Source organism: Herpailurus yagouaroundi, unplaced genomic scaffold (assembly GCF_014898765.1).
Source record: "Herpailurus yagouaroundi ecotype Mexico unplaced genomic scaffold, PumYag 181, whole genome shotgun sequence".
In the NCBI taxonomy this organism is placed as follows: domain Eukaryota; kingdom Metazoa; phylum Chordata; class Mammalia; order Carnivora; family Felidae; genus Herpailurus; species Herpailurus yagouaroundi.
The window spans coordinates 23,647,548-23,674,633 of NW_024412412.1; the positions used below are offsets into that span (position 1 = coordinate 23,647,548).

The 27,086-nt window shown below is 35.2% G+C and overlaps 1 protein-coding gene and 1 pseudogene across 5 annotated transcripts in view; both read left to right on the top strand.

The window, feature by feature from the left end:
* Positions 1-27,086, top strand: part of SGCZ (sarcoglycan zeta) — a 1,125,109-nt gene that overhangs the window by 521,856 nt on the left and 576,167 nt on the right. The window lies entirely within an intron of this gene.
* Positions 8,847-10,392, top strand: LOC121039747 (cyclin-dependent kinase 4-like; annotated as a pseudogene).

Here is a 27,086-nt window from a genome sequence, read left to right on the forward strand (position 1 = left end):
GGAAAGAGAGAGAGAGAGAGAGAGTGTGTGTGTGTGTGTGTGTGTGTGTGTGTGTGTGTGAGTGGGCAAGGGGTAGAGAGAGGGGGAGATGCAGAATCTGAAACAGGCTCCAGACTCCGAGCTGTCAGCACAGAGCCTGATGCAGGGCCTGAACTCAGGAACTGTGATATCATGACCTTAGCTGAAGTCCCATGCTCAACCAACTGAGCCACCCAGGCACCTGGGCCTTTGTTTTGTTTTATTGTATGTTCCCATCATTTCTGCACCCCTCCCATTCTCATTACCTTTGTAGGTAACCATGCCAAAATGTTGATGTCCTCAGATATGAATGCATCTTTGAAAACTGTATTTAGTAAATTATAGTATGGGGGACCTGACACTCCTTTTTTCCTCCCCTGTTTCCTTCTCCAGACTTTTCCTTTTTTCTCTAAGAAATGCCTCAACTTTCATTGGTGAGAACATGGTGCCATCTCAACCAATCACAAACCAGATGTGTGCCTACACTACCCAGAGAGCGAATCGTGGAGACACCTTAACTATGGTTGGTTCCTCCATGATGAGTGTTTACTTTTCCGTTTTTCTTTTTGGCAAGGGAGAGGCCACACTACCTGGACTCCATTTAATCTCGGGCTCTTGCACAAGTAAATGCAGGGAGGTCTCCCTTTGTTACCTGGGCTCATGTCTTCGGCAGCTAGGCCTTTTGCTACTTGTGTTCTCATGGTTTACGGAGGCCTATACATACCATACATAAACCACACACTACACGTAAAGGAATTCTGCCGTGTGTGTGTGTGTGTTAATTTGTGTAAATGATACTGTGGTATGTAGATTTCAGGCTCTTTCTAACTTTGATTCTTAAACTATAATCAAAACATCTACCCATGTTTCTATATATAAATTAAGATCACGGGGCGCCTGGGTGGCTCAGTCGGTTGAGCGTCCGACTTTGGCTCAGGTCATGATCTCGCGGTCCGTGAGTTAGAGCCCCGCGTCGGGCTCTGTGCTGACAACTCGGAGCCTGGAGCCTGTTTTGGATTCTGTGTCTCCCTCTTTCTCTGACCCTCCCCCATTCATGCTCTGTCTCTCTCTGTCTCAAAAATAAATAAATATTAAAAATTAAAAAAAATAAATAAATTAAGATCACTCAATCCGATCCCTGCATAAGATGGCATCCAGTGTTGGTGCCACATTGTATGTATTTAATCACCTTGGGATGACTTCCAGGTTTCATCCTACTTTATTCGGCCACAAGGAACGTCATGATACATTTCAACTTACTTGCTGCTTCTTGGCATAAAATACATTCTTGGAAATATTGCTAGTGATCCTTTTGTCATGTGCATTTTCTATTTCTTCTACTATTTTCGTAGTTGTGATAATTGTATGTTTAAAGGTTTGTTTCTTAACTTTATTGTTCTAGGTTATTGCTCTGTGAAAAAAAGCTCTTAATAAAACTGTTATAGATACTCTTTAATAACAACATAACATATCATAACTACCTCATTGAAAAAATCTCTAGTCTTCTACTGTTACCTTATTTGAACACTGAAACTAGTTGACCAGTGATAGACCATCTCCTTTACTGAAACCATCTGTGGACATCAACTTTCTGTTGACATTAGCCCCTTTCTTTCTTTCTTCTTTTTTTTTTCCAGGCAAGACAAGTGTTTTATTTTCCAAAGCACTGAAAATTCTTTCTCTTTTATTCCTTGTCCTGATTCATGTCAATGTGTATAAAGAGGCTCTTTTGTAACGGATTTTTTAAATCATTTTTTTCTTCTCTTTACATTAAATGTTGCATGTTGAATCTAAATTTGGGATGAACTTTGGAGAGAAATCCTATTTTTTTTTTCCTGGAAGGTATTAAGCAAGTATATCACTAACCTACCAGTCTTCTTCAATGAGAATTTGCAAAGAGAAAAATTTATAAGAATCAGAGATATTTCTCTTAAGTAACCATGACTGTAAGAAACTCTATATTGAAATGGTGATAAGGCTTATTCAACTAAAATTTATTGAGCCTGACACTCTACTAAATGCTGGGGTGTTCAGGGTGAACAAAAATTCACAGGCCTTGTCCCCATGGAAATCAGAATCTATCTGGGAAAACTGGAGGTTGGCAAATCTTCACCTACTACTTGTTGAATTCTAGAATCAGATTTTCCATTCTGAAGACCCAAATACCTATATTCATTAAGATTGCAGGGTGACCCAAGTCCTGAAGGACTGATTCATGACAATTAAAATGGACAATGACTCAAGTAAACTCCAGAGTGTTATAATTAATATGCGATTAAAATTAATCCTAAGAAGAATTTGAATATGCAAATATTGCAGATCAATAGATTCTCTCCCTGTATTAAAAGACAATCAGCATTTCAAAGAGATGTAAGAACAGAAAAAAAAAAAGGTTAATTTATATCATTGTATAATAAACTTTTCAGTTATATAGGTCCATTGAGATAGGCTTGCCCTTGGAACCAAGGTCATTGTTGCTGAAAGGTTCTCTTTTGCCTGCACTGCACTTAATGTGCACTAAGGGTTTTTTTACCCTCTGCCCAGTGTTTTTACTATGTATCATATTTCATTATTTTTATGGCATGCTTTCTCCAAATATTATCTGTGGATTTGTTCTATGCTTTTTGGTCAATGACATATAATTTGTTGTCAGCCAGGCAACAGTCACAAAATAGTTGCATTTGCCTGCTGATGTGCCAAGTTGATCATAACTGTTCAGCTGCATGATGTGTGTTAATGGTGCTATGTGAATGGAAATTAATTGCAATTTAAAGTATCTTCAAAAATAACACTGTGATTTGTCAGTAAAACTATATATATATATATATATACATATACACACACATATATATATATATATATATATATACACACACACATGCTTTAAAGTGCCCTTTCAACAGGTATAAAAATATTCAAAGTAATAAGAAGGCATTGTGTCAGAAATGAATTGTCTGCAGCTTTACTTTCTTAGTGAGATGTGAAATAATGTCATGTGTTACACTCAGTCTGGTTGAGATTAGATGAAGAACCTCACAACAGTTTGTGTAGCCTGGCTTTGCATAGAGTTGATATTTTAATTGATACTTTGGGAAAGAGTCTTGAACTCTCTGGAAACGGAAGTCAAACTCTGCATATATGTGTTTATGTCCTCTGAAGATATGGGTGGAGCAAAGCTTTCATATGATTCTCAAAGTTAAGAACTGCTGACCTGTAGCCACACATGGCTATCATAGACAACTTCCTTAAGCATATTATTTACAAGTTATTATTTAGGATAGTGTTTAGTGTTTGCTGCTCATTCTCTTAGTTGGTAATCACTTTCCTCACCTGCTGCTTTTACAAATATTTAGGCAACACCTCACTTATCTTCCTACACAGTGATAGTATATAAACCCCAAAATAGTAAAATATTAATCTCTTTTAATGAAAGTGAAATTATTAAAGAATGAAATTATTGCAGGTGTTTTAGCATATTGGAATATTCAGTCAGTGGGGGTATTTTAATCATTGTTCAAATTAGAATTTGAAGAATATATATTTGTACATGTAACATGGAACTAGCAATGTATTCCATCTAGGTAACCTTTACCACAACAATATACTTAGTCTAGGTAACATTTACCATAATATCTGGGTCTCCTTAATAGTTTATAATCCATTGTACTGTGTCTGAATTGTATAAACAGAGAAAATCAGTGTTGGAGCTACAACTCCAACTTAATTGCCCTCCTTTAAAGTTTTACAGGTAGCTCTGGGAATATTTTAAATAATCTATGGTTACTTCTGGGTGAAAAGCAATCACAGAAAATATCCTTTCTATCAGGGTTGAGAATTATTATTTGTTTCTCCATCTGAGAAATCCCACCCAGTGAAATCAGAACATTGAAGACTTCATTTCCCAGATGACTTCCCATTAGGGAAAGGGAATGAACCACTTGCCATATTTACTAACTCTAAACGCAACAAGAAAGAATTCAGGTGTTTGTTTTTTTTTTTTTTTTTTTTTTTTTTTTTTTTTTTTTTAGGCAGGTATGAAACCCTGTATTCAAACCCTGTATTCAAAACCCCTGTATTAGATAGCAACATATATTTTTTCCACTTTATTAATATATGCTCTAAACACATTTGGTAAAGATCAGATGAAAACATGACTAAAAAATATAGTGAATGTGTATGATGATGATATTTTAATATTAGAAAGCATAAATTAAAATAATGTTCCTATACAGTTCCTATGGATACATAGTTCCTATACAGTTCCTAGACAGTTACAGTTACTACAGTTACTACACGTGGCTGGGTGTGTAAAATAAACTTCCTTGACAGTAGTCCTAGTCATATCTATGGTTTCTTGGCAGATACATTACTTGTAAATCACCTTTTTTCATGGATGCTTTCTAGGGACTATCTATAATGATGCTTCCCTCCTCCCAGCTCATTTGGTCATTTCCCATCCATGATTTTATTCTAGGATATATCATTAATTTTAATGATTTAAGTTTTTGAAATTCATAAAAATTAATCATTCTGGTATAACATCATTTAAATATGTAATTTAAGTATTAAAAAAAATCAATGGACAGATGCAGCCAGGATTTCATTGTTCCTAATTATACTTTTGTCATAAGAAATTGTTGAGTAAGAATAATAGGATATATTGTTGATATTTTTAAGAGATCTTAAAACAAGATATAAAATTTTCAAAATAAGATAAAAGTATGGGTGAAATATTTTAATAGCATTTTATATATGAATTATGGATATTTAGCAAACTAAATACAATTTGACAAAGCCCAAGATCATATATATAGAAGCTAAATTAGTGCTTTGTCTTCTCACAAAACAATTTTAAAAGTATTATCCTAGGATAACATTTTTGCTTTGTTTTCTTACATTAACTTGGACTTCTAATTTTACCTCTAATATTACAATAAAAATTATTCACAGCCACATTTTGATTTGTCCACAATTGGCTATTTTGTGCTTCATTTATATGGACATGGTTTTTAAGAATGGTATATATAAATTTAGTCAGTATAAATCTTATGCTTATATCTGCTCTTTATTTATAAGACTATTTCACTATAGGAGTCAAATATTCTCTTTTTAGGTGATGTTATTCATACTACGATATTTAAGATTAACTCATCCTTTCTGAGAGGAACGTGTGCTTATCAATGTATAAATATTTTGGTTCTGTTAGAATTGGCTTATCTTCCTCAATGATGTAAATTGGATTACTAAATATAGGAATTAAGCAATCTTTCCACTTGTCCAAATTGGATTTTCTTTTTGTATTTCTGTGTGTTTCTGTGTGTGTGTGTGTGTGTGTGTGTGTGTGTGTGTGTGTGTGTGTTCCTTTCACCACTCGTTTGGTCATCCATTAGCTGACACAGACTCTCTGCCACCTAAATGTATTTATGAAGATTTTTAGATATTTTTGACTAAGACACTCTACCATTGTATTTAAAATGCAACAATTATGCACGTGCTTATTTCTTGTGTATTTTCAGATCTAGATCATTCATTCAACAAATACTGAGTGACTCACCCAAGTATTGTATATTCAGTCACATAGGTTCATTCATCACTGAAGAAAAAGATTTTATTTTAGGAGCTTCAGTTTCAGTGCAGAGCCTTTACCATTGTCTGGGTTATTAAACTTTTTTCTAACTTTATTCTTTATCAGTTTGTCACTGAACTTTTGGGAATAATTCCTTTGGTGTTCTGAGTAGGAAATGGGCAGTATTCTCGTAAACACCTTGTCTGCCCCCTTTGTTCTCCTCCTTGGTGCCTTTTGCACCCATGTTGCTCAGTCTTTAACAAAGCCAGGATAATACAGCAGATGGGGATTCTCTTTAATTATATTTCTGTCATAGTAATGGTTATATTCTGCCTGGATCTGGAAGAACTGACAATGATTACACAGTTTCATGCTACAAATAAGAGCAGGTGCAGCTGTAAATAGTCCCTGATTAACATTTTCATTTAAATATTATAACAGATTTCTGTAGGGCAAATTACTCCCACTGGTAAGGAGGTGTACTTTTGTATATAATATAATTCACTAAATCCACAATTTAATTATGCTAGCAATAACAAAGCCCGTAGTGTGCTAAAAAAAATTCCAAATATATTAGCCCTTCAATCAAAATAGCTACTGTAAAACAAATGAATTGTTATTAGAAATGTTCCTGATGGAGCAAAATTGTAAATTATCTCTCATCATCCTATTTCTGGGGTCATGTATTGGTTAGTGTTAACAAAATGGGAAACAAAAATAATAGTTTTAATCTTAGCATGTAGTTTGTATTTTTTCTATTCCACTCTTAGTAATAAATACTAAAACCTCTAAATGAAGTACAGCATTTATGAGTTTTTAAGAAATACCACATTTAAGATATTTAATATCTGTTAGGAGTAGAAAATGTTATTTTTTTTAAAGTTCCAACTTTATAATTTGGTTATAGATTGAAAATAAATGTGTGATTAAGTAAAATATGTTCATTTTAAATTGTAAGATGTCTATTGTGCAGTTTCACAATTTCTTTTGAAAGCTACACTGTATGGAAGAAAAGATAGGGTTTGGTGTGCTATTCCCTTTCCAGTTGTCTTGTTTATATCTTGCGGGCTTTTTTTACTACTGCTGCAAATTTAATTTTTCAAAGTTTTCATTCTTCCAAAAACATCTTTGCAGATATTTTTAAAAAAATAAAACTAGTATAATTGGTAGCTAAAATAAGTTCTCATTTTTTTCTCTTACTGTCTCCATTTAAATGTTGCTCTTCAGAAAATTTATAACAATTTATATGACTTATCATATCCAGTTGTTATTAAAGTCTTGGTTGAGAAGTAAAATCCAGTTTATAAGAAGTAGTTTAGTTACTTAGTCATTAAAAGAAATATGGGCTTATATAATTACTCTTTTGGACCACCATGTTGAGGCTGAGAATGTATAAGGTAAATTAGTTTAATGGTAATACCCAAGGTTTGCTGCTATGAATTCAAGTACCTGGGTTTTGGGTGGTAGATTAGGTGAATGTCTTTTACTTTAATGAATGCTCTGCTAATTGTTTCATGAATATTTTTTGGAAGTATTGCTTTGTTAGCTTGTTCATTGTTTCAAAAAAGTTACGTCTGTCTAATCTGTAATATTTAAAATATAATTTCTGTACATTATATAATTCATTTTAATTTGCATAATATATCAATACATGCAATAGATACCCATATTTAAATAAAATACAGGTATGAGTGATATCTAAAATATTTAATAACTCATACTGTATAGGAAGTGATTAATTAGAATAATGCCACAGCCCATCAGATTATGTCCGCTCTTAAAAATGGGTATGGCTTTACTGGAGCATTAGTAAATTACAATGCTATTCACTATAGATATGGATTACCCAAAATATCTTGTAAATTCAGATTTTCATATAATAGCATTCTGTCAATACCACAAACTATGGCACTAACAACGTTAAAAGTTGTTAATTTAGAAAAACTGTCTTTTCGTTTTTAGATGTACTTTAAACATGCCTTAATAGTTCAAGCTCAACTTTCAACTGTGTCCAATTCTCAATAGTAATTAAAAATGTTTTTTATCCTTTTTACTGTATAATTGGAAATGTCCTCCCAAAACACCGCATAATTAGAAACTCTCTTTTTATACATGTGCGTTTATTATTTTAATTATTCTTGGTACAAATAACTGGATTTTAAAGGAAATATAAAAACAGCCCAGCATGAATATATTTGATTCAATTTGTCCTCCAACAGTATCAATTTTATAATATTTAAATTTATGTTCCATTAATATGTTTTCAAATAATTTCTAAAAGAAATGAGTCTTAAGGTACAGTCAAGATGCTGAAGACTTGCCCTACAGATCTCAAATTAATGGCTTTTAACAATTATAAATCATAATTTATTATACATGCCAATGCATAAACAAAGTTTGGATGTACAATTAGAAATTTAATTACATTGGAAATGTCACTGCATATTTAAACAGATGACCAGGCATTAGGGCCTGTGCAGATAACAGAATTCCCTCCTCCACACGTGTTTCACTGAAGGCTATGCTGTCTATCGAAATGACAAGGACTGGCTGCCAAAAGGGTATAAAGCATTGTAGAAATTTTTATCTTTTTTTTTCTTTAAATTAATGTTTCATTTAGTTTTGAGAGACAGAGAGAGACAGAGTACAAGTAGGGGACAGGCACAGAGAGAGGGAGACACAGAATCCGAAGCAGGCTCCAGGCTCTGAGCTGTCAGCACAGAGCCCCATGCAGGACTTGAACTGGTGAACTGAGAGTTCTTGACCTGAGCTGAAGTCAGAGCCAAAGTTAGATGCTTACCCGACTGAGCCGCCCAGGGGCCCCTAGAAATTTTTATCTTTCTGAAGAGGGTATTTCTTTGCAATATATTCATACATGATATGGTTTCAAAGTATTTTCAAGGAAAAAGGGTAATCTGAACAAATTACAATCTGTCAATTACATTGTTTGCATTAAATCTAAAAAAAAAATGTTTAATACCTGTTTATTTGTTGTGATGTTTTGTAGATATTTTTTTAACCCACCAGAAAAAAAGTGTCTTATAAGTAAGAAATGTAATTCAGTAAATGAAGTACTGAGTTATGAAAATAAAAGACACAAATGCAAATTTAGTAGCTTTAAAATCGGAGTTTGTGCGTGCCTCTTTGGCAGCTGGTCCCATGGTGAGGGTGGTGGTGAGGGGGGCCGCTCTAGCCTGTAGAATGTGTCTGTGGCCGGGCACATATGTCTAGCCTCAGTGGACAGAGCTTGAGTGTATGGCACAGCAGGATCTGGCTCCAGTGCCCCGATAATGGGCTGTCCCCAGCAGCTCCCGGCCAGGAGTGAGGGTCTCTTCTGATCTGAGAATGGCTACTCCCCAGTATGAGCCAGTGGCTGAGATCGGTGTTGGTACCTATGGACACAAGGCCCATGGTCCCCACAGTGGCCACTTTGTGGCCCTCAAGAGTGTTAGAGTTCCTAATGGAAGAGGTGCTGGCGGGGGCCTTCCCATCAGCACAGTTCATGAGGTGGCCTTACTGAGGCAGCTGGAAGCTTTTGAACATCCCAGTGTTGTCCACCTGATGGACCTTTGTGCCATGGCCCAAACTGACTGAGAGACCAAAGTGACCCTCGTGTTTGAGCGCGTAGACCAAGACCAAAGGCCGTATCTGGACAAGGCCCCCCCACCAGGCTTGTCAGTGGAGACTATCAAGGAAATGATGCGCCAGTTCTAAGAGGCCTAGATTTCCTTCATGCCAACTGTATCATTCACTGAGATCTGAAGCCAGAGAGCATTCTGGTGAAAAATGGTGGGACAGTGAAGTTGGCTGACTTTGGCCCGGCCAGAATCTACAGCTATCAGATGGCAGTGATACCTGTGGTTGTTACCCTCTGGCGCCATTCTCCAGACATTCTTTGCAGTCTACGCATGCAACCCGTGGCCATGTGGAGCGTTGGCTGTATCTTCGCAGAGGTGTTTCCTCGCAAGGCTCTTTCCTGTGGAAACTCTGAAGCTCACCAGTTAGGCAAGACCTTTGACCTGGTCGGGTGCCCCCCTAGTATGACTGGCCCCGAAATGTGTCTGTGCCTGGAGGAGCCTTTTCCTCAGAGGGCCCAGCCCAGCGCAGTCAGTGGTACCTGAGATAGAGCAGTGTGGAGCACAGCTGCTGCTGGAGATGCTGACTTTGAACCCACACGAGTGAATCCCTGCAGCACCTTTACCTAAAATTGGCAGAAGGTTGGGGCGCCTGGGTGGCGCAGTCGGTTAAGCATCCGACTTCAGCCAGGTCACGATCTCGCGGTCCGTGAGTTCTAGCCCCGCGTCGGGCTCTGGGCTGATGGCTCGGAGCCTGGAGCCTGTTTCCAGTTCTGTGTCTCCCTCTCTCTCTGCCCCTCCCCCGTTCATGCTCTGTCTCTCTCTGTCCCAAAAATAAATAAATGTTGAAAAAAAAAATAAAAAAAAAAATTTGGCAGAAGGTAAACCCAGAGCAAGCAGTGAGTGGCTGCAGCTGAACCCAGAGAAGAAGTCCATCACTTTTCCTTCGAACGCTTGAGTGGAGAGTCCCCAACTGTGAAGGCCATCTTAGCCTTTGCCTCTGATGAAGCCTTCATCTCTGAGGCTGTGGAAACTCCTCCTCCATCGTTTTACAGAGAATATTTTGGTGCCTTAATGACATTCCCCTCCCTCCTTTCGAAGCTTATCCTTCCCCTGCCCCCCATTTCTGTACATCAAGGGGTGTGTTCCTTGCTCTCCCCTTTACTATCTTGATATTGGGGTCTTTTTTTATAAAGGAAAAAGAAAACAAACAAACAAATAAATAGCTTTAAAATTGTTTGGGGCACCTGGGTGGCTCAGGCAGTTAAGCGTCAGACTTTGGCTCAGGTCATGATCTCACAGTTTGTGGGTTTCTGTCCCGTATTGGGCCCTGTGCTGACAGCTCAGAGCGTGGAGCCTCTTCAGATACTGTGTCTTCTGATCTCTCTCTGCCCCTCCCCCACTTTTCAAAAACAAACATTAAAAAATTATTTAATAAGGTATTTGTGAATAAGGAAATTAGTGTGCTGATATTAATATAAAATGTGCTTAATTTTTATATGACTAATGAATTTTATTTGTATCACTTAAGAATTTTCAGGTTTCCATATACATTCTGTGAAAAATGGAAACATTTTATAATTGAAAGTAATAATGCATTGAGTATAGAGTGGTAGAACCAAATTTCTTCATCATTTGTGAGAGAAAACCCTGATTTTGAAGTAGTTTTTAAGAAAATAATGTTTAAACAATATTTTAATGTTTAAATGTTTAAATGTTAATAATGTTTAAACAATACTATAGTGAAAATACTGCTTAGTAGCAAAATAGTTATCCATTTTTCAAGGGATATTACTGAGAGAAAGAAGTCACTCATATATCTTTAACCATGACGTTTATATATGGTTAACTTAATCCCTAACTATGAATGATGGCAAAACTTTCTCAGGCATATCACCGTATTCATTCACTCCCTGTAATATATAACAGTTGAACATCTTCCATGGAGTAGATCCAATTCCAGGCACTGAGGATAATGAATAAAATAGACTGATTTCTCTCATGGAGTAACATTCTAGTAGGACAGATAGACAGTAAACAAGCAATATAATGCTGGTTAATAGTGCTACAAAGAATTAACGTTAGGTTGGGAGAAAAGAGAGATACAGGAAAGAAATGTTTTAAAATGGATAGAGAAGACTTCATAGATGTAGACCCATTTGGTTAAGATTTAAGAGTGAAGTATGAGAGGGGCACCTGCCTAGCTCAGTTGGTGGAGCATGCAACACTTGACCTTGGGGTTGTGAGTTTGAATTCCAAGTTGGGTGTAGAGTTACTAAATAAGTAAACAAATAAATAGAATTTTTTTGAAAAGAGTAACATATGAGCTATTTGAGGACAAAACTTTCCAGAAAAAAGAACAAAACATTGCTAGATATGTTCAAGAAGCAGCAGGAGGAAATGGCTACAGAGAAGTTGGTGAGGAGAGGGATGGAATGAGAAGGTGAGGAGGTGGTCAGGGACTATTCATGGAGAGGCTCTAAAACATCGATGACAAGGACATTGGATGTTATTTTTTATTTATTATACAAATTTATTTGGTAAGAGGCTTTTAAGAAGAGACTGATAATCATCTCTTTGACCAGGGACACTTTGGATCAACTGGTTAAGTCCATGTAGTCAGTGGGTTGATTCATATACCAAAAGCATTTTTGTTGCTTAGTAAATTTAGTGGTAAATATCATGTTTACAATAATGAGAAGGAAACTTGATTACTATATAAAGTTAGGTTTTATTAAAGATGAACTTTTTGGAATTATGATTGACCACCACATATGAAATGGAACATATTTTCATTTGCCATCTGTATATTTTCTGTGGTGAGATGTCTGTAAAGATCTTTGGGCTGTTTTTTAATCAGGTTATTTGTTTCCTTATTGTTGAGATTTAGGAGTTCTTTATATATTTTGGATAACCATCCTTTATCAGAAATATTTTGGAAATGTTTACTCCTATTGACTGGTCTTCTTATTCTTTTGATAGTGCCTTTCACAGAGAATTGTTTATAATTTTAATGAAGTCCAGCCTATCAATTATTTGTTTCATGGATATCTTTGGTATTGTAGCTAAAAAGGTATCCTGTATTGAAGGTCATCTAAGCTTTTTTTTTTTTTTTTTTTAGTTTCACAGTTTTGTTTTTTACATTAAAGTTTACTTTTGTGAAGGGTACAAGGTGTGTGTCTAGATTATTTTTTCCATGTGCATGTACAGCCACTCCAGCACTATTTGTTTTCAAGACTATCTTTGCTCAATTGTATTGCCTTAGTTTCATTGTGAAATACAGTTAACTGTATTTATGATACTATTCCTGGGCTCTCTATTCTGTTCCATTGATCTCCTTGCCTATTCTGTAGCGAGTACCACACTGTCTTCATTATTACAGCTGTAAAATAAGTCTGGAAGTCAGGTAACAACAGTCTTCTATCTTTGTTCTTCTCTTTCAGTATTTGATTATCTGGGACTTTTGCCTCTCCATGTAAACTTTAGAATCATTTTGTCAACATCCATCAAATAACTTGCTAGGATTTTGATTAGAATTGTATTGAATTTATAATCAAGTCGGGAAGAATTGACATCTTGTTTTTTTTTTTTTTTTAAATGTTTATTTGCTTCTGAGAGAGAGAGAGAAACAAAGAGTGAGTGGGGGAGGGGCAGAGAGAGAGAGGAAGACACAGAATCCAAAGCAGGCTCCAGGCTCTGAGCTGTCAGCACAGAGCCCAAAGTGGGGCTGGAACTCACGAACTGTGAGACCATGACCTGAGCGGAAGTCGGACACTTAATTGCCACCCAGGTGCCCCAACATCTTGATTTCATTGAGTCTTCCCATCTGTGGATACGGAATAGTTCTCCATTTATTTAGTTTTTCTTTGATTTTATTCATCAGATTTTTATACTTTTTCTCATTAGATCTTGTAAGTTTTTTGTTAGATTTATACTTATGCATTTTATTTTTCATGATGCAAATGTAATGGCCTTATGTTTTTAACTTCAAATTCCATTTGTTCATTATCAACATATTGGAAACAAATTGACTCTTGTATCTTAATTTTATATCCCTCAGCATCGCTGTAATCACTTATTAGTTACAGGGGTTTTTTTTGGTTGAATCTTTCAGATTTTCTATGTAGACAATCATGTTATCTGTGAACAAAGACAATTTTACATCTTCTTTCCCAGTGTACACATTTAATTTCCTGTTCTTTATTGATTTTTAGCAAAGACTTCTAGTACAATGTTGAAAAGAACTGGTAAGGAGGAACATTCTAGCCTTGTTCCTGATCTTACTGAGAAAACTTCAAATTTCTCACCATTAAGTGTGATGATAGCTATAGGTTTTTTGCAGATATTCTTGGAGTTGAGGAAATTCCCTCTAATCCTAGTTTACTGAGAGTTTTATAGATATATCTGTATCTAGGTAGGTAGGTAGGTAGGTAGGTAGGAAGGAAGGAAGGAAGGAAGGAAGGAAAGAAAGAAAGAAAGAAAGAAAGAAAGAAAGAAAGAAAAGAAAGAAAAAAGAATCTATTGATAGCATCATGTGATATTTCTTTGTTAGGCTGTTGGTGGATTACATTGTTTTTCAAATGTTCACTCAGCTTTGCATACCTGAGATAAGTTCCACTTGGTCATGCTGTACTATTTTTTTTTTTAATATATTGATAGATTTAATTTTCTAATATTTTGTTGAGGACTTTTGCATCTATGTTCTCAAGGGATATTGGTGTACAATTTCCTTACAATCTCTTTGCCTGATTTTGGTATTGGTGTAATACTGGCCTCATAAAAAGAGTTGGTATGTATTTCTTCTGCTTCTTTATTGTGAAGGAGACTGCAGGGAATCAGTATGTTGTATGTTTTGTTTTGTTTTTGTTTTTATAATGTTTGGTAGAATTCATGACCAAATGCTTCTGGGCCTAGAGGCTTTCTGTTTGGGAAGATTATTAATTGCTAACCCAAGTTCTTGATAGATGGAGACCTATTCAGATTGTCTATTTTTTCTTGTGTGAGTTTTGGTAAATTGTGTTTTTCAAGGAATTGGTTTATTTTAACTAGGTTATCAAATTTGTGGGCCTAGAGTTGTTCATGGTATTCCTTAATTATCCTTTTAAAGCCTGTGGGATCTATGGTGATATCCCCTATCCCATTTCTTTTATTAATAAAGTTGTCTCTTCTCTACTTTTTATTGGTTTTCCTGTCAAACTTTTCAAAGAACTACTTTTTACCTTTTTTGATTTTCTCTTTGGATTTCCTATTTTCAGTTTCATTGATTTCACTCTTATGACTCCTTTTCTTCTGTTTCTTTGGATTTTTATCTTCTTTTTTTTTTTAGTTTCCAGAGGTGGAAGTTTAGATTACTGATTTTAGATATGCTTTTTTTTTCTAATATATACATTCACTGCTATAAATTTCCATCTAAGAATACTTTTGCTGCATCCCATAAATTTTGATGTTTACATTTAGTTCTAAACATTTTTAAATTCCTCTATTATATCTTTTTGGTCTAAAGTATAATTCAAGTTCAGTGTGTCCTTACTGATTTTCTGTCTGGATAGTCTATCTGTTGTTGAAAGATATTCAAGTTCCTTGCTATTATTACATTATTGCCTATTTCTCCCTTCAGATCTGCTGTTATTTTCTTAAGTAGGTGCTCTGTTGTTGCATGCATATATATTAATGATTGTTATATCTTTTTGATGAATTGGCCCCTTTGCCTTATATAATGACCTTTTTTTCTCTTGTTGTAGTCTTAAATTTTGTTTTGTCTGATGTAAGTATTGCTATTCTGCTTTCTTGTGGTTTCTTTTTGCATGAGATAACTTTTCCCATCACTTCACTTTGAGCCTGTGCATCCTCAAAGCTTAAGTGAGTCCGTTGTAGGCAGCATACAGTTAGGTTTTGATTTTTCAAGCTGTTTATCCACTCTGTGCCTTTTGATTGGATAATTTAATCCACTTGTGTTTAAAGCAATTATTGATAGAGAAGTAGTAACTACTGCCATCTTATTACTTGTTTTCTTGCTCTTTTGTAGTTCCATTTTCCTTTCTCTTTTACTATCTTTCCTTGTGAAGTCATGATTTGTTTTTTAGTTATGTACTTTAATTCCTTTATCTTTTGTGAATTGAGCATAAGCTTTTGCTTTGTGGTTATCATGGGTTTACATAAAACATCTTAGAGATATAACAGTCTGTTTTAAGCTGATAACAACTTAGATCACATACAAATATTCTACCTTTGTACTCTCCCCCATATGTTATGCTTTTGATGTTACAACTTATCTCTTTTTATGCTGTGTATCCATTAACAAACTATTGAAGCTGTAGTTATTTTTAATAGTTTTGTCATTTAACCTTTATACTACAGTTAGGATTAGTACACTACAATATTAGAGACTACAGGAGTTGGCCTGGTGATGAATCAGGCCAGCACTGGGGTCCATGGTGAATTTGGGCACTCATTTCACTCTTCTCTCCAGTGGAGAATGTTTCTCTTCATGCCGAGTGGCCCAGGCTTGAGGGAGGGACAATGGCAGTAACGTGAGTCTATGTTTCCTACTCTTCTCAGTGTACGTTTTCTAATTTCTGTGCTTCACCTAGGAACTTTAATCACTTGCCTGTAACCTGTAGCTCTTGTAAGGGTATTTTTTTGGTGCATGGATAGTTGTTCAAATTAATGTTTCTGGGAGAGGATGGATAACAGAAATTCCTATACTGCATTTTGCTGATATCATGGTATACAATCTGTTCTTTTAACTTTGTTAAGATGTGTTTTATGACCCAGGAATCATTCTTTGATAGTGTAGTAATAATATATGGAAGCTTTTTTTTTGATAATCTTAATTACATACATGGATTGATTGAAAAAAATTAACAACTACCTTATAATTCAAATGCATCATGAAATTTCTTTCAAGAATGTTCTTCAAATAACACATCTGGCTAATCAACAAATATTTAGAGATAGTCTATGAAGTATAGAGTATACACATAGTGTGGTAGATGCTTTGAAATCACACAACTTCTAATAACTTATACATTGAATAGTCTAATAGTTTCAGATTTTTAATAGGCAATGAAATATCTTTCAAAATGAATTTATAAATAACTACTAAATAAATGTGAAATAAATCTCTTCAAAGGATTTAAGAAGATATAGAAAATTACCTTGAGCCTTTTAAAATTCCTACAGTAATTTCTATTCTTACTGGTATCCTTTTATTTCTAAAAGGAAAGAAGTCAAAGTAATTTCTGGATCTGTACGTAAAGTTTTCAATAATTATTCAAAAATTGGAAAATAGTTTCTGTTTCCATTGTAACTTTGTCTTCATATTTTAGAAATGCTGTCTTATGAGATTAAGAAAAGACTGGCAAAAATGGTGACATAATCAATAATTCATTATAGTAGTATATTTATATTGAAAAAAGGCATATTCTAGGACTAGGCTTGAGAAAAGGTCTCCAGTGTATATTTATAATTAGTAAAGTTAATACATTTATTTGGAGGAGTTTTTTTCCCTTTTGTTTCTGATTTCTTTTGAAATTATTCATATTATTATTCCTACTGTTATATACAAATATTTATCAGCAGTAATATGGCGTAGAAGTAAAAATGAATATTTTCACTGAGTGTTACGAATATAAAATACTCATGCTTAATTTATGAGTTTTCTTTTTCTACTTTCTTAATCATAGTCTTTCTAATCCTTGCCCTTATCTCCGCTGGACACTCTGAAGTGAAGTTTGTAATAGAAAGTCATACAATAAGTCCTCCTTGAGGAAATTTAATTGTGTTTGTGCTAACCTATAATTATGCCTTTCCAAAGAATTGCATGGCCATCAGGTAAGATAGGCAGCACTGAATGTATGAAACTTTTCAAACTTGGCCTTTTCTTTGCCCGGATAAAAATTTAAATCAGATGATGTCATCCCATTTATTAATAAAAGTGCTTTTACTTTAACGCCTGAGAAGGAACTCTTATTAAGTAAATTAGTTGCTCAGAGTTGAAGGCCAGTGACGCAGTGCCAGAGCAGAGGAAGGCACAAGAGGTCACGCAAGACACCGGGTGTTGTACTGCTGTGGGCCTCTTCATACACTGGCACCTGCACGTTTTCAAATGTTTTCAGAGGTCGCTGAAGGAATTAGTTCTATTAGGTGGCTGACCCAGTGCTTTACATCTCAGTCTGAAGGGCAGAGAACCTATTACGTGTATAAACCCAGGTGAGTTGAAGAAGAGGCAGGAGAGTGCTCCCTGGACGGCTGCTCTCCGTGGCCCCTGCCAAGCGTAGAGGAAGCCTGAGCTCTAGGAACATGGCTTCTTTACATGCACGCTCACCAACCAGTTCTTTCTCTCCAGCCAGTCTCATTATGGCTCCACCCTGTGCACTGGCACGATCACTTCAGTGCGGTAGATTAAGCGTGTGTGCACACACTGTTCAGCCAGGTTGCTTGGGCTTGAATGGCAGCCTTGACCCCTACCAGCAGTGTAAATATGGGGAAGTTATTAAACCCCTTTTACCTCAGTTTCCTCTTTAAAATGAGGGGCAAGAATAGCATCTCTCACAGGAGTTATTTAATCAGTAAATGTGTCAAAATATACAAGGAACTTAGAACAGGTCTTGGAAGATTCAGAGCCCTGATTTTTTCATTGCGTTGTTGTGCTTATTACAGAATGTGTCCCAATTCAATTATATTAGTTGGATCATTTCCCTCAGGTATAAGCACTTTCAGCAGTTTACATCTGTTGGTATTTTGTTAGTCTCAATCTAACTGATCATTGCTATTCTCATTGGAGGTTCTTAGCACATTAAAAGACACATGGAAATACTTTAACTCTCTAATTACAGACAATTATTTACTTTTCTAGACAAATTGAAAGATACAGGTTTGAGAGACTAATGATGAACTTACAGTACTAGTATGTAGTACAACAAAGATATAAAGTGCAGACTATTTTGCTCTGATTATGGGGAGAATTGCAAATAATTTTTCTTGGTACAATTTAATGTATTTAAATTACCAAACACAATGGATGCATTACAGCTACAACAGAAAAGTTCACATTTTCAGTATGTTTGGAAAGGCAGCCTCTCGAAGCCCTAATTCTAAAACCTGGAATATAAATTGTAGCAATTCTTAACGATGCATGAACACATTGTGATTACTTTTGCAAAACTGCAAAGGCAAAAGAGCTTGGTAACTTCTTGTTGGAGTGGATGAACCTATGGATGAATTTGACTTGTTTTGACAAACTGTTTTAGCTAACAAAGACATAAGCTTCGTTATTGCTTCCAGGATATCATAGTAAACTCATCTTTGTGTTGTTTAGTGTGTAACAAGGGGAAGAATCTTTCCCCCTACCTGGGTCTTCTATTCTTTGGTGGCTTGGTTTCTATGTGGATTAAGAAAGAACGCAATAATAATGAGACCACACGATGTTGGCATTTTCCTTCACACTCCTCATATAAATCCTTCCACATTAGCCTTTTTGCTGTTCTGTGACAGAATAGTGCCTCCATATTTCCTCACAACTTCAGCCTAGGGTCATAGGCAGAATTTATTGCTTTTGGACAAAGGCTCTGTCTTATAAGACATATAGATGAAAGAGTAGTCAAAACTTAGATTTTAAAATAAGTTATGAAGTTTAAAACAGAGCTAAGAGTGAATTCCAGCTTATAAATCTGGGTAGAAATTCAGGTTTTAAATTTTATCTGCAAAGGCAACAGCCCAATTTATCATGACTTTTTTTTTTTAAACCTCAGAGAGGAAAACAACCTGAGGTCGTCCTCGTTTTTTTTTGTTTTGTTTTTTTTTTTTTTTTAGTCAAACCAAGTAGAGTCTAAAGTCAAGTGTGATTAGGCAGAAAACATTATATATTCAAGCGCTGGATATGTTCATAACAAAAATTTTTTTGCCTATGAGCATGAATTGAATTTATTTGAAAATGAATTCAGGCTGCTTAGTGGATCACAGTTCAAATTGTCCTTGAGGAAGTATATGTGAACTCTAGTTTTAGTATCGTTAAAAGAGCTGAGCTCATATGTAAGAAAATATGTTCAACAATTATACGTTTATTATTTTTCATTAAGTCATTTTTATTTTTTATGATTTTCTCAATCATCAGCCCTTTGATTTCATGTTTTTCTCATTCTAAAATAACAAAATGGTCAAACATAATGAAAATCAACAAATGTTCAATGATAATGATGATTCAAGATACTGTGATTTTACTATCCTAGAATAATTGTAGATTTCTTTGTATGTTGGTGGTCTAAACTGCATATAAATGCACAGTATTCAATGCGGTATCAGAAAAAGAGTTATGTATTTTTGCCAATGTTCGATATTCCAAAAATAGAATAAGACTACTTTATTAATATCTTTTTTAAAATAGAAGTTCAGATATATTTCTCTGAAAGTTCATGGGATCTGGTAAAAAAGAGCTTTCATGACAATGTAAAGTCAGTATTATGGTGGCTGTAATCTCCTACATTGTTTGTACTCAGTTTCTAACATGCCTAGTGATGGATCGCAAAATGATACTTTGAAAAGTATGGAAACACCTTAGGATGCAATTTGTCCGTGTACATCTCTAGTGTCCCAAAGATTTTTCTGACTTTGTGTACTAGACTTATTCATGAATTATACATGCCAGATGGACCCTGTGAGGTTACGTACAGAACTGATGTACTTTCCAAACATTTTGGATTACTCTTCACTCTTCTTCCATTCAGAAAAATAATTCTTAGAGCCTTTCAAGTTTTCATTTGCATCATGCCTGCTTTCAGGAATATTGAGCATTAAAGATAGTAATGTAATATCTATCTATCTATCTATCTATCTATCTATCTATCTATCTATGTATCTATCATCTGTCTTTGTAGAGTTTATTCTTATAGAATATCTCAGTACTTGCTTAGACGGAAATTCAAGTAGTATTTTTTAATAAGGTTGAAATAGTAGTACTCCAACCCTCCAAATCTTCAGATACAAGCGGAGTGATGCCAGATACTATTTCTCTCAAAAAGATAAAAGAATGAATAAATGTACCCTAGTTTTGTTATCTTTTTTTTACTTAGAAAATTATGCTTCAGTTTTTCTTTGCAAATTTTAGAAGCGAAAGATATGACCTGATCTCTCTACAAAGGTATTGACAAAATGAGTTTTGCTCTCCTTCTCAATTCCAAACTCTGATAAATATGTTTTTGTTTATGTACAGAAAAATCCAAGCAAAGCAGTTGGACATTTATCTGTGTGCTGATGGGATATAATTGACATGTTATTTCTGATGTGCTTTTACCGCCTACAACCTGCTGTTTGTTAAGCAGATAAAAGATTGTTAGGTTAAAAGAACACTAACAATTTTCTGATTCACTGCAACTGGTCACCAATTATAATAATCTCTCTCTATATATGTATATGTGTTTATTTACAAGGCATCCGTCTAAGGCTCTATATCTGAGTTCTGCTCTCCCGTAAGCCCCGGATTGTAACTGATTAAAACAGCAGTGTGGACATTACCAACAACAGAGAGGGCATTTATTATTTCACATGTTGCCAGTATTTCTTTTGTGATTTACAAACATTTCAGTAATGGGATACTTTATGGGATTTGGATATAATGAAATTATTTGTTAGGACATTTGGAAGGCAGGTGGATGCTTGGCAGAAACATTAGAAGCCACGTGATTATTATTTATTTAAACAATGTTTAAGTATATTTGACATGTTAGTTTCAGGCATACAACATCATGATTTAACAATTATATACATTATGGAATGCTCAACATGACCAGTATTTTATAATATTATTGAGTATATTTTCAATGCTGTACTTTTCATCCCCTTGGTTTATTTATTTTATAATTGGAATTGTGTACCTCTTAATCCTCTTTCCCCATTTTGCCCATTCTCCATCACCTTCTCCTTTGGCAACCACCAGTTTGTTTTCTATATTTGAATCTGTTTCTCTCTTTGTTGTGGTGGTGGTTTACATTTGTTTTGTTTTTTTTTAAATTCCACATGTAAGTGAAATTATATGGTATTTGTCTTTGTCTGGCTTATTTCACTTAGGATAACATCCTCTAAAAAGAAAACAATAATAATAATACCCTCTAGATCCATTCATGTTGCAAATTGCAAGATTTCATTTTTAGGGGTGAGTAATATTCCACTGTATATGTATACCACATCTTCCTTATCCATTTGTCTATCAAAAACACTATTTCAAAAAAGATATATTCACTCCTATGCTTATTGTAGTGTTATTTACAATTGCCAAGATATGGAAGCCCCATGGTTATTTTAGACATACAGAGAGAATGTCTAAACATTGAGAGAGAACATGCAGTATCAGTTTCTTATCTATGCCTATGTCATAGGGCCTAATGTTGCAGATGTCACATACCACCCCAGGAGGTAGGGCTGCTATTTAGGTCTTTCTCTCAAAGCCCTTTCTTTAGAATTATTTGCTTTTCTGAAGCTTAAATTCAGTAAAAATCAAAGTGGAAAACCTACCTCTGTCAATGTGCATAATCTATATAATATTAATTATTGAATTTTTAAAATTTAGTTTCAGACTTAACATAAGACTTTTAGCATCTTTTAGTGGCAGCTGGTGAAGATTTGTACATAGATACTGAAACAATGGAAGAAGAAAATACACACCTTTCTTTTCCTTGGTAGGTTATATTAACTATTATAAAGATGATTAATGGGATATGGAAATTTCCAGATAAACATAGTTTGAATAAAACCACACGGAAAGCAGTGTTTCTTCAAAAATAATGATACAAATAGCTTTGATATTTATAGCACACTTATTGTATGGCAGATTCAGTGCTAAGAGCTTTACCTGTCATATCTCCTTTATTTCCTCCCTAAAAATGTAAATGGCTTTTTACAGATAACTTGACCAGAATTGCATGATGACAGAGTTGGGTTGCTAAACTAGGCAGAGAGCCCACTCCCCTCACCACAATCCATGCATAGAATTTTAGAAAAATGCAAGATATTTAGCGGCAGATGCTATTTACTTTTTTTCGAACATGCTTCTTCTCAGAGAATATCATTCATTGTATTTTATGTTCATAGAATCCAAAGTATTGATGCAAGTGATACCAATAGGTGATAAAAGATTCTTAAAGTCATCAATGTAATGAGATTAAGGTAAACCATATACTAACTGAGACACATGAAAGAACGCAATGTATCAAAATAAATCCTTTAAATAATTTAACACTGCTTGTTGGTCTCATCCTGGTTTTAAGAGAAGCATCTGAGTTGATACATCAGTCCCTTTAAAGGGATGCTGACAATATGGATGTTACATTTGTTTCTCTGTTCAAATCTTGATTCCCTAGTTGAATCCCCATATTTTTATTAAATTTTTTTTCACTTATTTATTTATTTAAGTAATCTCTGCACCCAACATGGAACTTGAACTCAAGACCCCAGCCACGATCAAGAGCTGAATGCTCTCCTGACTGAGCCTGCTAGGCACCCCGATCTCCAAACCTTTATTTCTATGCCTATATACTCTGTTAAAGAGGAATTAGATCCATGCAGTTTAATTAAACAAATACTATAATTTCTTTCATTTTTAAGACACTCTTCTAAGCATAATGATAACTGTGGAGTAAAATGTGTCCCCTGTATTCAAAAGATAATCTATAGACTAAGAGAAAATTCTTGTAAACTGCATATCTGATAAAGCAGTAGTATCTAGAATATTTTGAGAGTTTAAAGAACACTCAAACTCAACAATTAAAAAACCAAACAGTTCAACTAGGAAACTCAAAAGACATGAGACATTTCACCAAACAATTACACAACTGGCAAATAACGATATGAAGAGATGTTCAACTTGTAAGCCATGGGGATAATGCAAATGGTAACCCCAATTAGATATTACTACACACCTATTAGAATGGCCGAAATAATTGCCATACATTAATAATGCTGTTGAGGATGTAGGAACACTGCGCCACTCATACATTGTTTGTGAGCGTGTATAATGTTTCAGCCCCTCCAGAAAGAAGTTAGTAGTTTCTTTAAAAAAAAAAAAAATGAACATGTAAATATTATGTGACGCACCAGTTGCACTTCTGGCCATTTTCACAGAAAAAAATGAAGACTTGTGTCCACACAAAATATGTACACAAATGTGTATAGCAGCTTTATCTGTGGTTGTCCAAACTGGAAGCCACCTAGATGTTCATTAAGAAATGAATGTTAAGGGGCACCTGGGTGGCTCAGTCGGTTGAGCCTCCGACTTCGGTTCAGGTCATGATCTCACAGTTTGTGGGTTCGAGCCCTGCGTCAGGCTCTGTGCTGACCTCTTGCTCAGAGCCTGGAGCCTGCTTCAGATCCTGTGTCTCCTTCTCTCTCTGCCCCTCCCCTACTCATGTTTTGCCTCACTCTGTTTCTCAAAAATAAATAAATGTAAAAAAAAAATTTTTTTTAAAGAAGTGAATGGTTGAAAAACTTGTGCTACATTCAGCAGTCCAAGGAACAAAGTATTGTTACATGAAGCTCTTCAAATGAATCTCCACAAAAATTATGCTGAGTGAAAAAAGACAATCATAGAAAGTTACATACTGTTTGATTCCAAGTATATAACATTCTTGAAGTGACAAAATTATAGAAACAAAGGACAGATCACTAGTTGCCTAGGGTTCAGATGAAAGTGGAAAGTGAATGAATGTGAATGTTAAAAAAGCAAGCAGGATTCTTGTGATGGAAATGTTCTGTATCATGACCGTATTGTCAATCTCCTCTTTGTTGTATTATAGTTTTGCAAGATGCTTCCATAGGGGGACTGTGGCTAAAGGTAAAAGGTATCTTTCGGTATTATTTCTCACAACTGCAAATGAATCTCCAATGATCTCAAAATAAAAAGTTTAATTAAAAGAGCAAAAATGTGATATGCACCTTTAAAATGTACTTTCTAACCTAGGTCCAGGTATCTGTAACACCTTTGAAAATAATCTGTATTGAAAATGATTCTTGACAAATACAATCAATTATTTCCCACTCGACTTAGGCAAGAAAAATATTTTCAGTCTATGAGGTAATTATGAGAACAGAAATCCACAGCTATGTGTCCATCTTAATGAAACAACTTGATATTTTGTGTTGAATATATGATCAACTGTAACTGGTAGTTACATAGAAAAATCCTTAGATTATCACTCAAAATCTAGTAAAGATTACCTAAAAGGGCTAAGAAATTACTGGCCATCAATGAGAGTAACTTACTGTTTATTTCTCGGATACATTACATTGTCATTTCCCAGGTAATCTACAGTAGCTATTAATTTGCTTTCAAAATAAAGTCAGATTCTTCATCCATATTTTATAATACTTCCAAAATTGGTCTGGGTAAAAAAGGAAGTCACGGGAGCCTGGGTGGCTCGGTTGAGCATCTGACTCTTGGTTTTGGCTCAAGTCACGATCCCAGGATTATGGGGTTGAGCCCTGCGTCAGGCTCCGTATTGAGCTTAGAGGCTGATTAAGATTTTCTCTCTCTCTGCCCCTCTCCCCTGCTCATGCTCTCTCTCTCTCTCTCTCTCCCACTACACACTAACACTTTTCTCAAATATTTAAATATTTTACCATGGCAAACCCTGTAAATAGGTTTTACTGTTATTGTTACCATTATCCTCACCTTCACCACTTTGCTGATAGGTAAAATGAGGCCCAGAGAGCAGCCCGAATGAGGTTGTCCAAGGTAAACATCAGTCATAAATGGTAGTACTGGGATTCTTACTAAGGTTCGGCTCCTGAACGTTCCATGTGGTGCGTATCCGTTTTTTTTTTTTTTCCTATGTGTAAGTCAGTATGCAGTGTCCGATCAGTACTTTAAAAAAATTTTTTTTTAATATTTTTATTTATTTTTGAGACAGAGAGAGACAGAGCATGAGCAAGGGAGGGGCAGAGAGAGAGGGAGACACAGTATCCAAAGCAGGCTCCGGGTTCTGAGCTGTCAGCACAGAGACCGACGAGGGGTTCGAACTCACGGAGTGTGAGATCATAACCTGAGCTGAAGGCGGACGCTTAACTGACTGAGCCACCTAGGTGCCCCTGATCAGTACTTTTTAGGGATTTGCTTACTTCAGAATGAATATAATTGCCTATTTGCATTTTAGATTTTTATGCTATATGCCAAAGTTACCAAGATTAAACTTCAGTGACTCTCATAACATTATTGGAAATTTTGCAAATATAATAAGGTTTATTGTGCATTAGCCTAAATGGTCACACTGTCAGAATTCAATTGAGCATAGCAATGGAAGCTTATAGTCCAATGTACTGTGTACAAAACAAACAAACAAACAAAAAGCTAGGCTTGAGCAAGTGAAATACTCAGTTTTCATAGGTAATAGAATTTTAATAGCAGTGTCAGGAATCAGATTCTCTGAAAACACAATTTTTTGAGGTGACAGAGGTTTTTCAGGTAAACTGAGATTTTTATTTTGTTGACTGTGAATAGAAATTTCCTAGCATGCTTTGCGAATGGCATTGTACACAAAGCTGGTTTGCTTTGGGTCTTGTTTTCCCAGGGAGGCAGTGACAAAGTGATGCTACTCAGAGGCAATGTTGTGTCTGCAAATGGAAACACAAGAATCCTAGTGATGTTTACATGTGAGAATAATGCCCAAAAAAGGCATATGTTATCTCGATACTCACAGATTAAGGGACTTTTTTTTTCTTTGATAATAATAGGTATAAAGTGCCATTGAATAATTTTGCGAACTTATGTGTGTTGGTAAAGATAGGCTAGTCTGTGTTGCAGTAACAGAAAAACTCAAAAATACCAGGGTTAAACCCCACCAAGGTTTAATTTATACTCATATAAAGTCTATGAATTTGGGTATTTCTGTCATGCATTTTGTAACTGTAACATCTGGCACGCATGGCTTCCATGTTTGTCAATGGATGGGACAGATTGGTGAGAAGACAGATTGGGTCATAACTGCCTTGAACCAGCAGTGAAACATCTCACTTTCCTTTGGCCAGAGCTAATCACATGACCTCAAACTAAGTATAAAAAAGTCTGAAAAGTAGCAGATGTTTAATAATTACTGACTGTCTCTACCACGTGGGTTAGAAGAAGGATATTTTAAAATATTAGTTTTAGGGGCCCCTGAATGGCTCAGTCAGTTAACCATCTGACCCCTGATTTCAGCTCAGGTCATGATCTCATAGTTGTGAGATGGACCCCCACATCAGGCTCAGTTGCTGAGCATGGGGCCTGCTCAGGATTCCCCCTCTCCCTCTCTCTTTGACCCTCCCTCACCTTTCTCTAAATAAATAAATAAACTTAAAAAATAAAATCTTTAAAATACTAAGTTTAGATTAAAGACACAGTAGGTTTTGTTTTCTAATTGTCTATTTGCTGCCAATAAACTGTTATTCTGTAATTTGTAGTAATTAATAATTGATTGTATCTGAAGTCACTTGAAAGTGTCTTCATATACCTGATCCATATTCAAATATTTTTCTCTGTGGTACATAATGCAGATATTTTCCAATTAACAAAGAAAGTAAGGCACAACTTAATAAGCGATTGGATATGCTAGACAGTAAACACCCAACCTTAATTTACATTTGTCTACTTCTACCCCAGACACTTCTATAAGCAGGAAATCTATCCATGTAATCACTGTAAGTGTGTTGTTTTTTTTTTTCTAAGGGTAATAAATATACCATAAAATTTCAATAAATTTATATACTTCCCTGTTAATTTTAGTATTAAGTATTCTTATAGCCAATAAATTTGTGACAGAGAAAATGACATCAAATTTTGGACTTTTAGGAAGTCAAAATAGTTGTTTCTTATGAGGTAAACATTTCACCAGAGCCTTCACATGCTTATGGGGCTAAATTCTTACTCTCAGAATTCATGGAACAAGTTGTGTTTCTACATATATATA